Raw genomic sequence first — 16,632 nt, forward strand, 5'->3', positions numbered from 1 at the left:
CACCTACAAACGTCAACTCAGCATGAATCAATGGTGTAAATGTAAGTGTTACAACTATAAAACACTTAGAAGAAAATATAGGCATAAATATTCATGACCTTAGATTAAGCAATGGTCTCTTAGATATGACAAAAGAAAAAAATAAATTAGACTTCATTAAAATTAAAAACATTTATGCTTCAAAGGACACCAGCAAGAAAGTGAAAAGATGACCCATACAATGGGAGAAAGTATTTGTACATCCTATATCTGATGAAAGGTTTGTACCTAGAATGTATAAAGACAGCTTGAAAATAAAAAGACAAATAATCCAATTAGAAAATGAGCAAAGCATCTGAATAGGCATTTTTTTACAGAAGAATATGTGCAATGGCCAACAAGCACATGAAGGCTGTTCAACAACACCAGTCATTAGGGAAATGAAAATCGAAAGCACAATGAAGCTCCACTCCACACCCACTAGGAGGCCTATCATCGAAAAGACAGAATACAGCAATCATTGGCGGAGATAAGGAAGACTAGAACCTTCTGACACTGGTGCTGCCAATGCAAAACAGTGCAGCCGCTCTGGAAGACTCTGCAAACACAGCATTAGAATTACCACGTAACCTAGTCATTCCACTCCTCGGTAGGTACCCACGAGAACTAAGAACAGTCCCCCACAAAGTAGTCCCGCCTGCGCAGGAATGGTCACAGGAACGTTATTTCCAATAGTCCAAAGGGGAAACAATTCAACTATCCACCAACTAGTGAGTAGATAGAGAACATGTGGTATATTTGCATAATTAAATATTTGCCAGTAAAAAGGAAAGAGACACCAATACATGCTCCAACGCAGGTGAACCTGAAATGGTTACGCTGAGGCAAAGACAAGATGACATGTCGTATGAGTCTAGTCATACAGAAGTCCAGAAGAGGCAGACCTAGGAGACAAAAGGTGGATCTGTGGCGCCCAGGGGTTCAGGTAGGGAATAGCGGGAACGAGGTGACGGCTAACAGGCGTTGGCAGTCTTCCACAGGGGCAGGGGCTGTGACAAAACGCTCTGGAATGGATGGTGGGGTGGGGATGGCTGTGCAACTCTGTGGTCACACCTAGCATTACCCACTTGTACACCTGGGAGGGCGTAATTGTCTGATCTGTGACTTTTATCTCAATAATGCCATTTTCCCCTGCCTGCTGCTGACCTGTCCCTCTGCTGTGATTTTTTTATCTGTATTTTTATTTTATATCATATTTGTGGAAAGGATTACTATCCAACTCCACTCATAAGGCCAGGGACCCTTGTTGTGTTAGCAAGAAATTCGCCTCTCATGTAGTACACTACCTACACTTGTGAGTTGACTAGCCAATTGTTATTACTATTTTTTAAGATTGATTTATTTACTTGAAAGACAGGAAGCGAAAGAAAGATCTTCCACCCGCTGGTTCACTCCCCAAATGGCTGCAACAGCCAGAGTTGGGTCAGGCAAAACCCAGGAGCTTCTTCTGGGTCTCCCACATGGGCGCAGGGCCTGAAGCTTTACCTGCTATGCCACAACGCCGGCCCCTGTTTCTTAAATTACCATCTATTATTACCAACATCTTGAAAAAGAAATAGTAATTTGACACCAAGAATATAGGAAGGACAAAATATTAAACAATCTTTAAATCATATGAACTTTATTTTATAGTGAAAAAATTCCAGTGAAAGACGAATTAGATGCCTTAACAAAACAAACAAAAACTCTTAGCTGCTAAAAACGGCACAAGCCGACAACAAATGGCAAACTGAGAGACAGCACAGAGAAAGGGCTACTGGGTCACTGTATCAAGAACTTGAAAAACGGGGCCGGCATTGTGGCACAGTAGGTAACGCCAGTGCCTGCGAAGCTGGCATCCCATATGGACGCCAGTTCGAGTCCCAACTGCTCCACTTCTGACCCAACTCCCTGCAAATGGCCTGGGAAAGACAGCAGAGGATGGTCCAAGTGTTTGGGCCTCTGATTCTGACGTGGGAAATCCAGGCGAAATTCTTGGCTCCTGGTTCAGGCTTGGTCCAGCCTTGGCCATTGAGGCCATTTGGGGAGTGAACCAGAGGATGGGAGATCACTGTTTCTCCCTCTCTCTCTGTAACTCTGCCTTTCAAATAAATAAATAAAAATATTTTAAAAAGACAAAGAACTTGAAAATATTGAAAAAAAAAAAAAAGAACAAAAATCCCAAAGGAAAATGGGCAAAATAAATACACACACATACTCTTAAATTAATTAAAAAGACATTCAACTCATTTAAAAACATGATGAATACAAATTGAAGGCAAATGGTACAACCTTGTGTGGGAAGGAATTTGACAAAATCTAATGAAATTGCAAACTTTGAAAGAAGCAATCCCACTTCTAGGGACTCACCCTGAGGACACACACATTTTTTTTTTTTTAATTATTATTATTATTTTTTTTTTTGACAGGCAGAGTGGACAGTGAGAGAGAGAGACAGAGAGAAAGGTCTTCCTTTTGCCGTTGGTTCACCCTCCAATGGCTGCCGTGGTCGGCGCACCGCACTTATCTGATGGCAGGAGCCAGATACTTCTCCTGGTCTCCCATGGGGTGCAGGGCCCAAGTACTTGGGCCATCCTCAACTGCACTCCCTGGCCACAGCAGAAAGCTGGCCTGGAAGAGGGGCAACCGGGACAGAATCCGGCACCCTGACCGGGACTAGAACCTGGTGTGCCAGCGCCGCAAGGTGGAGGATTAGCCTAGTGAGCCGCGGCGCCAGCCAAACACATTTTCAACATACAAAACCACATGCGCCAGGGTTTTCATGGTAGCATTTCTGTAACTATAAGATATTGGAAATTATCTAACGCCCAGACCTAGGGAGCTGGCTGAATGAACTGTGGCACACACACAATGGAGTACTACGCAGCTATACCAAAGCAGGACATGGTGGGTCTCAGCCTGGGCCGGGTGAAGCCCAGGAGCTAAGCGCTGGCCTCCTGGGGCCCACAGAAGGTTGCCATTCTCCAGACACTCTCCCAGCTCAGGGCCCTTAGGGAAGTTCAAGTTCAGGTTCCAAATGACTAACGGGGGGGGGGGGGGGTGGCAAAAGTAGACTATTGGCTCCGGGCAGTCTATGAATTTGAAACACTCAAAATGTAAACAAAGAAAGGGAAGCTATGAACTCTTGGAATGCTCCAGCCAGCTCTGAGGGTGGCAGGACCAGGGGCCAGGAAGCCATCTATAACTCCTCTGCTTGGCACACAGCCTCCCCAGTGGCACCCAGGGCCAAATCTAGCTCCCTGAGCAGGCAGGGAGGGCTAGGGCCCGCAGTCCCATAGGCCCAAGTTTGAATCATAGTGTCACCACTTACCAGCCGTGTGACCTTAGTAAGTAAAGCTCATCCAGGCCTCAGTCGTCCTCTGATGGGATTTATTAGGAGTGGGAAGATGGCCTCTGTGACAATTTCAAACGTCTCTCTGTCACTCTTCCCATAGAGGGGGAGGTCTACGTCCCCCACCTTGAACATGAGCCACACTGGGACTGGTCAACCAACGGAGCCAGAGCCCCCTTGGAGGCTCCTGTGAGCCAGGTCCTGGGCCAGGCGCCTTACACCCAGTACCTCCTTCAGTCCAACAACTGCCTTAGGTGGGCGCTGTTATCAACCCCTTCCACAGAGCAGGAGGTACCTGCCCTGCCCTAGGCTGCACAGCGTCCTCAGAACTGCCATCCCTGTGACAGGCCCTGGTCTAACCCCAGGCAGCGCTCACTGTGCCTACGGATACTGGCTCCTTCAGTCCCCAAACACTCTCCCAAGGAAGCTCATTCCTCGGCCCCATTTCACAGCTGTGCAAACTAAAACGCAGAGCAATCAGGTACCTGCCCAAGTGCCCACAGCTGGTCACCTGGCGCCCAGGCGATTCTGGCACCAGAGTCCCCCAGCCTCCTGGGTGCTCATCTCCTCCTGCCACTGGCCTGAAGGTCCCCAGGGGTCAACAGCTGCTCTCTTGCCCCCCTCCCCGCCCCAGCCACGTGCACAGTAGAGGCTCAGGAAACATCTGTGCAGCTGAGGTGACTCCAAGGGCACGCTCGCTGCCTGGCGGCGATGGTGTTCTCAGCATCATCTCACAAAAGTCCCCACCGCGCACCTTACGAAAGAACCAGGCCCAACCAACCCGTTTGTGCTTAGATGCAACTTCTTTCCCGTCCAGCCCATTTCTAGGTAGGCTCTCTCTATGAACATTAATGGGGGGGAAATGTGAATCCAATTAACTTCAAATTTAGCTCATAATGAACTTATCTCATTTTGCTACCAGCTCGGTTCTCGTCGTGTGGCAGTAATTAACCACTGGGGGTTGTCACTCGCAGGCACCTGACATGCAGAGCTCCCAGCCCCTCGCTTCAATCCCTTGCAGGATTCATTACCCTGGCAGTATGGAAACCCTTCACTTTGAATACCACAGGGCCCCACCCAAACTCCCCCTCCACCTGCCTGGCTGTGCTCAGGAGCAGCCATTAATTACGGTGAATGAGACAGGGGTGGGGGCAGCCAGGGTGGTTGGCGATGGTGCGGGGGTGGAAGAGGGGGCGCCAGCCTTGACAGTCCTGGGGCAGAAAGTCCTGCCCAGAGAAGGGAGTTTGTACACAGCAGGCCTGAGCTGGAAGGGATGAGGGTGGAGCTGGCTGGGAAAGGCAAGGTCCCTGTGAGCTGGCACACCCCAGGCAGCAGTGCGACCTCTCTGGGCCCTGGTTGTGCCATCAGAGCACTCAAGCAGTGGGAAGAGGCAGCCTCGGAGGGCTTTCCGCTCCAGCATTCCATGAGTCTGCGGCTTCCCCCTCCCCCGTGGGGGTGGAAAAGGAGGCTGTGCGGGTGCCACACAGACAGACGCAGCAGTGCCTGCCCACCGTGGCCTGGGCACTGTGCCCACAGCAGCAGTCCCTGGAGCCCCTGAATCACTCAGAGCAAAAGGAGGCTCAGCACCAGCCTTGCTTTCCTGTCTTCAGGAGAGGAACACATGGAAGGAGCGTGGCTGCGGGTCTGCACGCCATCACCCCAGGCCCTTGACCCAAGTCCCCGTTGGCTGGCAGACACCTGCCCGAGGGAGCAGCCCCTTCTCAGCTCCCGCCACCTTATAAAGGAAGCTGGAATGCTCCGTTTCTTTCCATCGTGATTCTCCTATGTGACAACTAGTTCTGTTTTAAAATATACACTGGGGCCAAAGAAATCATGGCCAAAGGACATGATTGGTGCCCAGACTGCCAGTTCCCCACCTCCACCCATCCTCAAAACCCCACCAGACACCCACCCTCACCACGCTCCCCCAGAGGCTGGGCCTTATTGAGGACGTGAGCCCTGCCTGGGTGTCCAGGCAGCAGCCAGAGGTGACCCCTGCAGAGTGGAATGCGCTAGCGCACAGAGTCAGAGCACTCAGAAAGATAACTTTTGGGAGACTGAGGCAGGAGCCCAGCCAGCTCCCTGGGGCCACCCCAAACCTCCTGCCTTGTTTCTGGGGGTGCAGCCCCAGCCCCTCACCATGCTGGCTCGCTCTGCCTCCTCAGTGCCCGAGTCCACAAGGGCCCTGCCCTGCCTGCAGTCTCTTCCACAGCCAGAGAGGGCGCCAGAGCCAGTGCTCTGAGTCTGACTATCCCATCGCGTCCCCAAGCCTCTCCCTCTAGGGTGTGTACAACATTTTCCAAGAAAACTCCCAGTCACACAAGGGCTTCCTGTATGTCAAGGCATCGCTTACAGCTTAGAAAAGCAGGTTACAAAGGCGGGCGGCACAGGCTTTCAATGTGCTGGGCGGATTTCAATGTGCTGGGAGGATCCCGTCTCCAAGAGAAGACAGCCGGGTCTGTTATCTGAGCAGAGCTCAGACGGGGTGTGTTACCCGTTAACAAGCAGATTTCCACCAGGTATCAGAAAGGACCCGAAGGAGGCCGGCGCCGCGGCTCACTAGGCTAATCCTCCGCCTAGCGGCGCCGGCACACCGGGTTCTAGTCCCGGTCGGGGCGCCGGATTCTGTCCAGGTTGCCCCTCTTCCAGGCCAGCCCTCTGCTGTGGCCAGGGAGTGCAGTGGAGGATGGCCCAGGTGCTTGGGCCCTGCACCCCATGGGAGACCAGGAAAAGCACCTGGCTCCTGGCTCCTGCCATCGGATCAGCGCGGTGCGCCGGCCGCAGCGCGCCGGCCGCGGCGGCCATTGGAGGGTGAACCAACGGCAAAGGAAGACCTTTCTCTCTGTCTCTCTCTCTCACTGTCCACTCTGCCTGTCAAAAAAAAAAAAAAGAAAGGACCCGAAGGTTACACTTGTAATGCCTTGAAGGACACTAATCAATTCTGTTTCTAGACAGCAATCCTATTCTAACATTTAATGCTTTTCCTTTTTTTTTTTTTTAAAAATAAAGATTTATTATATTTATTTGAAAGGCAGAGTTACAGAGAGAAAGAAGAAGAGACAAAGAGACGGATCTTCCATCCACTGGTTCACTCCCCAAATGGCCACAGCAGCCAGGGCTGGGCCAGGCCAAAGCCAGGAGCCAGGAGCTTCTTCCAGGCCTCCCACATGGGTGCAGGGTCCCAAGGACTTGGGCCACTCTTTGCTGCTTTCCCGGGAGCATTAGCAGGAAGTGGGATTGGAAATGGAGCAGCCAGGACTCGAACCAGCACCCATATGGGATGCCAGCGTGACAGGCAGTGCCACAATGCCGGCTCCTATTTATTCTCCTGATGGATGACATAAGTTCCTGTTCTTCAAAAGCTCTTGGAATCAGTTTTACCTTTTTATAGGTTCCTTCATTAATTAACAAATGGAATTAGAGCTTCAGTATATAAATGGTATGTTTTACATTTGTAGAAGAGTTGCATTTTTAACTCTTTAAAAAAGATTTATTTTGGGACTGGCATAGAGGAGCACTAGGTTAATTCTCTGCCTGAGGCGCCAGCATCCCATATGGGCGCCGGGTTCTAGCTCCGGTTGCTCCTCTTACAGTCCAGCTCTTTGTTGTGGCCTGGGAAGGTAGTGGAGGATGGCCCAAGTGCTTGGGCCCCTGCACCTGCATGGGAGACCAGGAGGGGGCACCTGGCTCCTGGCTCCGGATCCGCGTAGCTCCGACCATGGCAGCCATTTGGGGAGTGAACCAATGGAGGGAAGACCTTTCTGTCTCTCTCACTGTCTGTAACTCTACCTGTAAAGTAAATAAATACATAAATCTTTAAAAAGATTTTTTGAAAAGCAAAGTGATAGAGAGTAGGACACACACACACACACACACACACGGAGGGAGGGAGGGACGGAGGGAGAGATCTTCCATCTACTGGTTCACTCCCCAAATGGCCACAGCAGCCAGGGCTGGGCCAGGCTAAAGCGAGGCACAAGGAACTCCACCTGGGTCTCCCACGTGGGTGGCAAGGGCCCAGGTACTTCAGTCATCAACTGCCACCTTCCCAGGCACATTAGCAGGGAGCTGGATTAGAAACTGAGCAGCCAGCATATGGGATGCCAGCATCACAGACGGCAGCTTAACCTACTGTGCCACAATGCTGGTCCCCATGTTTTGAAATTTTTCAAAATATACTTTGACACCTATTGTAGCAGCCATGTCTGAGACAGAGACACGAGCTGATGATGTCTAATAAACATCCCAGCAGATGACAACGCGGGGCGGGGGGGGGGGGAGGGTGGACGGCTCAACACTGGGGTTTGGTCTGGGGAGGGATGGAGGCTGCCCACAGACCTCAGGGCCTGTGTACGGGAATCACTTTAGTTCCAGCTGGCGCTTGGGGTCAGGGTTGGGGTTTGAACGGGGCTGCGGTGAGGTGGCCCTTGTAGAGGGGTTGCCGTGGGGACACCTCACCTGGAGGGGCAAGGCGCAGGTAATGAGACCACTCTGCCTGCATACCGCAAGGGTGTGAGCTGCAGCCCAGCCACAGGCGGTCGGCGAGGCCAATGGGGCAGGATCCTAGTGACAGACTTATCAGCCGTCAGTTTAGGTGATGTTATTTACTTAGAAATAATAACCGTAAATTTCTTTTCCCCGAATTCCTTAATTCCCACTCTTAACGAGTGCTGCCTGGCCTCCCTCTCACGGTGCTGGCTGAAGGTGGAACCTGGGTTTGTAGAGTCAGAAAGACAAGCGGGAAAAGTGAGTCGGCAGGGCCCTGGTGACTGCAATGGCCGAGCCGTCCGCTCCTGCACGTGAGCCGACCTCGGGCGCTCCCTTCAGGCACCGGGAACTGTCAGCTCTGCTGCCGCACTCCTGACTGGGGACAAGCTTGCGTCCCTCGTCCCCTCTGGCGGGTGGGCGTTGTGGAGCAGCCACAGGGGCTCAGTCCAAATTTCCACGCACAATGACTACGCGACCTTCCTCAGATTAGCAACTGTTGATCCAATGGAGTAAAACAAAGGCAGGGCTCTAATTAGTAAGGCTCCAAGGCAGCCCTGCCAGGCCAATGGCTCTGGGCATCCCTGCGAGACAGGCCCTGCTGCAGGGGTTTGTGGCAGGAGGACTCCCAGGGCCACTAGGGCCAATGCAAGTCCTCATTCATGCATTCATTCACTCACTCACTCACGCGTCATCTGACGCCTACTAAGTTCACAGCGCCACCCCAGTGCTCCATAGGCCTCAGACTCGATCATCACAGTACTCAAGGAACCACAAGGACATGGCTGCCACGGAAACAGCTCGTGCTCTGGGTCAAGCCGTGCTCCAAGCACTGCGTACATGTGACCCCCGCCTCAGCAGCACAGCCACTCTGGGGCACCTCCATCTCTACAGCCCGTGTGCAGACAAGGCGCCCGCTAGTGAGAGGTGGACCTCAGTGCAGGCTGACGCTCTGCCTCCAGATCCTGAACCTCCTGCCCATGCTTTGGACTCAACGGCACATCCCAAAACACAGCACGCACCTCCCCTTTGACGGGCAGCCCCACTTCTAGGACTTTACCTACGGAAATACACAGAGAGACGCCAAGTTTTACAGGCAGGCAGGAATCCAAGCATGCATCCTGACGGCTGGGATAACTTACTCTACTCCCCTACGGTGGACTATCACAATTCTGGGAGGGGGAGGGATGAAGTGGACTTTGAATGTGGGGATGTGGAAAGAGCTCGGAGATACATGATTAGGTGAATGAGGCAAACTGCAGAAGAATTCTGTGCATAGTGTGATTCCATCTGTGCTGGTAAAAAAAAAAAAAAACACACACACACACAACTGGATAAAATCTACACCCTGACAAATGCAAAAATGGTACTGGAAGTATGCTCGAGACACAGTTAGCTCTGGCAGGCAGCGCTAGGGACGGGAGGGCTCAGAGTAGGGAAAGGAGATTTATTTTTCATTTTATTTTTTTCCTGTATAGTTTGAATATTTAACCACATGCACATATTACTTTTTACTCAAAATTAACTTTTTCATTTAAAATTAGCTTTTTTCTTGAGAACCAGACACAGTCTGTGCCCCAGGGGGCTCACTCACAGTCTAAAAGGGGGGGGGGTTGATAACGAATCCGAGGTGCAGGAAGTGCAGGCTCCTCCCCAGCCCTTGCTCTTGGCAGGAGTTGCCGAACCTCCTGCTCGCAGCACCTTGGCCGAGTCACATATTCAAAGCTCATGGTCCGGGGGCACCATGCATCCCTCAGCGGGGGAGGGTCTCTGCCGCCAGCCTGATGTGCTCCATCCAGCCATCACAGCCCCTACAAACCTGGCTAAGAGAACCACACGGTGGGCTCCACGCCTGTGCCTGCAGCCTCCCTGGCAGGTGTCAATCTTTGTTCACACACAGTTCCAATAGGCCCATGGCTCGGCTTCCAAGCCCTCCAGTGGATTAAAAACAGAAAAATAAGGAGGAGGAGAGAGACTTGTAAGACTAGACAAACTGGTATTAGCAGAATTGCCAGGTGACAGGTCAGGAAAGTAAGATAAGCAGACATAAAGAAGTGCACGCCGCCGCAGCCTGGGATGCTTGGTGAGAGGGCAAGCACCCACTGCAGATGCCCAGAGGCTTCTTGAGGGTATCAGGCTCGGTTCAGTTACACAGGCACACAAAGAGGAACCCGGCTGCTGGCATCAGAAGCAGGTGACATTCAGTCACTCCAGCATGTGTGTGTGCTTCTGTCACCAAAGAAATGGGCAGGACAAACCCATGTTTGGTAAACCTATGTGACCATAATTAGCAGGTGAAAAATAAAAAGCCCAGTTGTGCATCTGGGCCCTGGGTGGTTCCTTGCAGAGCCCCAGGTGGTGCCCAGCCACAGAAAAGGCCTCTAGGAGAGGAAGCTGCCGATGGAGACCCACCACGTCCCCATTCCTGGTGATGCTAGAGCCCAGACCACGCCTTCTCCAAGCTGGCAGGAGGACATGGGAGAAGTGTCTTTGTCTCCTGACATGTCCAGCTCATGGAGTCCCAGGGCTGGACTGACACCTGGAAGTCAGGCTGACAGGGGCCATGCCCGCACCTCCGGCCCACGCCCAGGTCATGGTTGCTCAGGCAGAGCACACGTCCCCAGTCTAAGCGCAGGCAACGTCTGCCCTCCTGAGAGAGGGACTTGATATTAATGAGGTGCCTGCTAAAGGGAGAGACAGACCCGACAAGGAATACACTCATGGCACAGCCATCTCCTTGAGTGGGCTTCAGGGTGTGGGGACATGACTGCTTTGTACAAGGGGCCACGGGCCTTGGCGGCCTCCGTGTGGACCCTGGCTTCACACTTGCCCGCTGCGTGAACTCAAGTTGCTCAACCTCTCTGTGTCCCCGTTTTCATATTTATCAGATGAAAATAACCCTGTCTGCCTCGTAGCATTGCTGCACAGGTCAAACAAAGGCAGGTAAAGCCACTGGCACAGGCCCCAGCACAGGGAACACTCGGACCTGCCGCTACTGTCAACCGCGTCCCCTCAATCCACCGCCTCCCTTGTCTATCCTGAGGCCATGGCCAGACCAGTCCCTGCACGCGAGGCTCTGCGGGTGCCAAGCAGCTGCCAGAAGCCTTCAGGGCCTCCCCACCCCTCACCAGGCTCTGAGTTCGGGCCCTGGATCTGTCTGCCTGCACCCAAGCCCCCAGCTCTGCCGCCACCAACTGCATGACCCTGGCAGGGGACTCGGCCTCCCTTTCCTCGGCTGTCTAAGGAGAGGAGGAGGAAGCCGCAGCAGCTCCGGCCTGACGCAGCACTTTTGAGGACTGAAGGAGACAATTCCCTACACACAGGCAGGCAGGGCCCAGCCGGGAGCCCTCCTTACTGCCCACCCCCCCACATGCACTGCTGCACCCCAACTGCACACCTTATGCCTTGCCAGCTCAGGACCCTCGCAGACCCTGTGAACATTGAAATGTAAATGGTGACAAGTGCAGGAGGAGGCAGGACTCCGTGCAAAGGTGGACATGTTAGGACCACAGTATGTGTCGTGTGAGAGACAAGAGAGATGCCTGTGATGGCTGGAGCTGGGCTGGGACCAAAGAGCCTGGCCCCCAATCCAGGTCTCCCATGTGGGTGGCAGGAACCCCGTCACCTGAGCCATCACTGCTATTTCTGAGTCTGCATTAGCAGGAAGCCGGAGGCAGGAGCCAGAGCTGGGAACGGAAGCCAGACATTCTGATGTGGGGCGTGGGCATCTCAACAAGCAGGCCAGATACCCACTCCCTACTGGTTGTTTCGTAGCCATGGGAAAACTGGACCCCAGTTTTCTCATCTATAAAAGGGGGCTCCTTAGGCCGTTTACAAGGATTAAAGACTTAGTATACATAAAGCCCTCTGAGAGGTGCCTGACCCAACATTAGCTCTGCCTGCTACTACCTCCAGGGTACCAAGGCGGCAGCTGAGGCTGGGCGAGGCCAAGAGAGCTGCCCACAGCTGCACAGACAGAAAACAGGCCAGGCAGGACAGGGGTGGAAACCCTGGTGGCCTGTGCTCTTCCCCCAGGAAGGCCTTTTCCAGAATGGGTCTGAAAGGGCAAGTGTGTTGGGGCACTTACCAGACTTTTCAATAAGGGATAAGGCCAGGGCTGGACCGGCTGTCAGAGGGGTCTCCACTTCCCTCCTGTGCCTTCAGGCCAGTCCCTCCCTCTCTGAACACCCCCACCTGGGAACTGGGAACCCAGGCACCGTCTCAGCTTCTCTGCCTTGTTCCATGTTCAGCTGACAGCTCAAAGTCAATCGACGGGCAAATGTCTAAGCCTCCACTGGGTTTCTGGTCTGTTGTAAGGGGACTCAGATCCCCTCCCAAATCCTAAACCAGTGCCTTGGCCTGTCGGCCTTGGTCCAGGGGGCAACGGGATGGGATGGGAGGTGTCACAGAGCCAGACTCGGAACCCAGAAAGTCCAGTCCCACAGCAGGGATGTTTGGCAACACCGGCTCCTGCCTCTCCAGTTGTTTCTGAAACCAGACAGCAAGGCCCACGCAGAAGCAGGCTGGGCAGGCGCACTGCCTGCCAGGGGAAACAAGCCCACCCCTCCAGAGGCACCCCGGGGTGCGCGGCAAATTAAGGTGCAGCAGCAAACAGGCATTAAAGCGCGTGGCTGGGTAGGCACAGCGGGCTGCCCGAACCCTCCTCACCAGCCCTCCCTGCACAGAGAAGCCCATCAGGTGGCCGGGCACCACTGTCTTGCAGAGTGACAGCTGCCTCTTCGAGCCCTGCAGTTGCCTGCACTCTTGCTTACAGACCACAGCCAGGTCTGCTCTTGGTTTCCCACTTGTGAGACCTAGCTGGCCACCCCTGCCCTGCCTCCCTCCTGGGCCATCAGGAGCCCGAGGCGGGGTCACACAAGCCATAGTGCTTCATGCAGGGCAGGGCTGGTGGCCCTACACATGGAGCAGGTACAACTGTCACCAAGGCTCAGTTCTTCACCATCCCAATGTGCTCAGATGGGGAAACTGAGACTTGGAGAGGGAAAGGGTCCTGAGACTGACTTCCTCCAGTGAGACTGCAGACTTCCTGGAGGAGGAAGCACTAGACCAGGCCTCTGTTGGGAGGGTTTCTTCAGGAGGATCGAGAAGGGCTGGGGCTGAGCCAGGGCATGGTGGATGTCTGAACTGCCCCTCCCATCACTCTGCTGTGGAGGGCAGATGGGTTTGGGGCTGGGGTGAGACAGGGCAGCCACCGGGGAGATGGTATGAGGGCTGGCAAGGTGGGAACTGAGCCCAGATGAGCAGGGGACATGCGTGTTCTGAGTGGCCTTCACTCTGGCTCCACAACCGCTGTGGGACCAGGAGCAGCAGAGCCCCAAGGGTGGCAGAGCTCACCCAGCCTGGTGGGGGCGGGGCACTCTGTTTCTCTGGGACCCCACTCTCGGCTCATGAACCTCACTTGTAATGGTTCAGAAAGGCAGGGCCTTGCTCAGAGGCGTGCACAGCGAGGCCTGGGCCCCGATCCCCACTTCTTGTCCTTGCTTTCTCTCTGCCCTTCCTGTCTCTTCTCAGCATCCTGATTCTCAAGCTCCCCTCTTCCAGAGGTGCAGGGCGTAAATCTCCCTGGTGAAGCGAATCCAGATGCTCACTCTCATGAGTGCATCTCCTTGGGCTCTGCCCGTGTGGCTAAAGGCAGCAGGGTCCCTGGAGCCCAGGACACAGGGGCTTGAGCCCTCTTGGAACTGGCTGGGCAGGGCCAGCGTTGGCAGGGGGTAAGAGAGGAGTGAGAGACACACACACAGGAACCAGATGTCACAAAATTCATGAGTGACCTTTTCCATCCATGCTACCAGCAAATGACTTCACTTTGCCGAGCCTCACTTTACAAATCTGCCAAATGAGAGTAAGACTCTTTGCTCTGCCTCCCAGGGATCCCAGGCTTTAGAAACGGAAGAAGAGGGACGGGGGAGAGAATAACAAGGAAGAAGGCAGAGCTTTCTGGTAAAAAGAAAGAAAGAAAAAAAAAACCTAGAAACATTCAAACCTGCAACCCATTGTGCTACTGTCTTGAGTTCTCAAGTTTAACAGGACAGTGCTTGCCACCCAGGCCAAACGCATTCTACACAGGGGCCCTCAGGCATCTGCCCCTCAGTTTCCTTGTCTACAAAACAGGACTTACACCCCCTCTTCCTAGGGCTGTTTGAGGCCTGAGCCACATCAACAGAGAGCAAGCGGTTGTATGAGGGCTGGGTTGACATGCAGGATCGGCCTCTCTTCTCCCCTCCAGCCTCTGGCCCCGGCCCGCAGTCCCCTCCCATCACAACACACTCCTGCTCCAGCCATCCCCACCAAAATGAAGCTCACCGGGCAGGAGGACTTGGAGAATTAAAACATGCAATCAAACTGCTTCTTGACGGGAAATGCTTTGGAAATTTTCGGCTCCATTTACTTCTCAATCTAATTTTGTCCTCGGATGCACATTATGCGCGAGATGGGATCTCATGTGGTTTGCCCGGCGCTCTGCACACCAGCAGGAGGCACCCGGCATCTCGATTGCTGTGTGCATCTCTCTCTGCCACATGAGAGGCGTAATGAGGGTGCCCAGCAGGCTCCGGGACACCCTGAGTAAGAAGGTCCCACATAGACACTCCGGCACCCACCAACACCCGTGGGATGGGGACTGGGTGAGGTCTTCCACTGCCAACTCTAGCCGCAGTGCAGACTCCCACTGCCACCCACCCCCGACGGTGCCCCTGCCTAGCTGCAGCCACCTCCACTTGGGCCCTCAGTGTCCTACCACTCTGGATCAAGTCCAGACCCCTCATGCCCATTGTCAACTATGCCTACTGGAGTCATGTAGGCTCCAGCCCCCTCCCTGGCCTAGCAAGCACCAAGCAATCTCCACGAATGTCACTTCCTGTGGAATCCTGCTCCAGATGCCTAGCCCACCCACAGTCCACACTGTCTCCTTCACACCCTTAGAGCCCCTGCACACAGCTCCATATCCCAGATCGCCTGGGACAGGTGTCCAGGAGAAGACACAGGCACAGGGACCGCTCCCCTATGTGTCTAGCACAACGATCGGGGAAGAGTTGACGCCAAATGCACCCCTAGTTCATTTACTCCTTCACTCAGAAAACATTCTCTGAGCCACTCCTCTGGGCCCAGCCCGGGCTGGGGGCTGAGAATGTTGTGCCCGCTAGGACAGGAGGCTTTCTCCTTAATCCCACCCACTGTCACCTTCTACCAATGGAGAGAAGCCTCAGGCAAGGCTCAGAAGCCGCCCAAGTTCTAGCCTAAGGCCAACACCTCTCATACAGCCACAGGACCTGCAGGGCTGGGACTGAGCCACTGAGTCCTTGCTTCTTTCCTCTCCCTCACTCTGTCCCCTGTCCAGGGACTTGCTACAGGTTGCTCAAATCCTGAAAGACAGCCCTGACTCCACAGGCTCTTGGTCCGGCCACCTCTGCTCACTCGGGCTTTCGGACTCAATTGTCACAACCGCCCTCCCAGAATCCAGCAGGATCACCCCTCCCTTTCTTCAGGTGCAGATGTCCTTGGGTTTGCATGGAACGCTGCCTCAAATCCCATGCCAGGGAGTGGGCTGCAGCAGATAAATGACTCAAAGAACAAGGCCCGCGAACCCCCAGCCAAGGGTTCTGCCCAGCCCTTCTCTGCTTGCATCTCTCCATGCACTTGAGAAATAACAGATCCGTATCTTTGTGCACTCTCAAATGCCACAAACATTCTGTGGCCCTCTGACACCACTGAATACCCTTCTCCTTTCTGGAGAATTTCCATGTTAAGAGTTTAGGTTTCTCGGGGGGCCAGTATCAGGGCATAGTGGGAAAACCCACCGCCTATGAAACCAGCATCCTACCTGGATGCCAGTTTGAGCCCCAGTTGCTCCATTGCCAATCCAGTTCCCTGCTAATGGCCTGGGAAAAGAAGTGGACAATACCAAGTGCTTGGGCCCTGGCACCCATGGGGGAGACCTGGAGGAAGCTCTGGGTTCCTGGCTTTAGATTGGTCCAGCTCAGGCTGTTATGGCCATTTGGGGAGTGAACCAGCAGATGGAAGATCTCATTCTCCCTGTCTCTCTCTTTCTCTGTAACTCTGCCTTTCAAATAAATAAATACATCTTTTTTTTTTTTTTTAATGCCTCTTCTGTTCCACCAGCCAGAGAGATTCTGTTGTTTCCAGCTATGCCTGTGAGCGCCCAGCCTCCAAGGCGGCGCACCCTGGTCAGCTCTGTGCTCCACAGCCAGCTCTTCTCAAGCTTCTCCCAGTTTCCTCCTCCTCCAGTCACCCTGCTCCCCAGAACCTCTTCCCAGATCGCTCCCCCAAGCCCTGGTCCATGCATCTTCATGGACTGACCCATCTCCACCCAAAACCTCTGTGCCCATGACCTCCACACCCATGTCCCCATCCCCAACCGTTGCTTCCCCACTGCCTTCTGGACATTTCTACCTGGTTGTCCCTGGCGTTACAGGTCCAACCCTGCTCCTCTTCCCTCGTCTTGGTCTCAGCTAATGACCCCGTGACCCACCCAGTCCCCCAGACTCCAACCAGGGGAGCCGCCCTTGACTTCTACCTCTCACCATCTCCACTTCCAACAACCACCAGTTCTATCCCGGAACCCCTCCCCCCACCCTCATCACCCCCGCCTCTCTCACTGTAGTTCCACCTTTACGAACGTCTACCAAGCACTTCTGCTGGGCGGGAACGTGCACGCATGATCTCACAGACCCTCACACAACTCCATGAGGAGAGTGCTGTTTCTGTTTCCAGGCCAGGAAGCTGAGGGTCAGGCATTT

The 16,632-nt window shown here is 53.9% G+C and overlaps 1 protein-coding gene and 1 non-coding gene across 9 annotated transcripts in view; both read right to left on the minus strand.

The window, feature by feature from the left end:
• PAX5 (paired box 5) overlaps window positions 1–16,632 on the minus strand; it is a 193,969-nt gene that overhangs the window by 52,854 nt on the left and 124,483 nt on the right. The gene's annotated exons all lie outside the window — the stretch shown is intronic.
• On the minus strand, window positions 1,234–1,388 carry LOC149128810 (small nucleolar RNA SNORA62/SNORA6 family). The gene has a single exon (XR_016227735.1). It is a non-coding gene; the product is annotated as a small nucleolar RNA SNORA62/SNORA6 family (small nucleolar RNA).

Source organism: Oryctolagus cuniculus, chromosome 1 (assembly GCF_051225735.1).
Source record: "Oryctolagus cuniculus isolate XC-2025 breed Fujian yellow rabbit chromosome 1, ASM5122573v1, whole genome shotgun sequence".
Lineage (NCBI taxonomy): Eukaryota > Metazoa > Chordata > Mammalia > Lagomorpha > Leporidae > Oryctolagus > Oryctolagus cuniculus.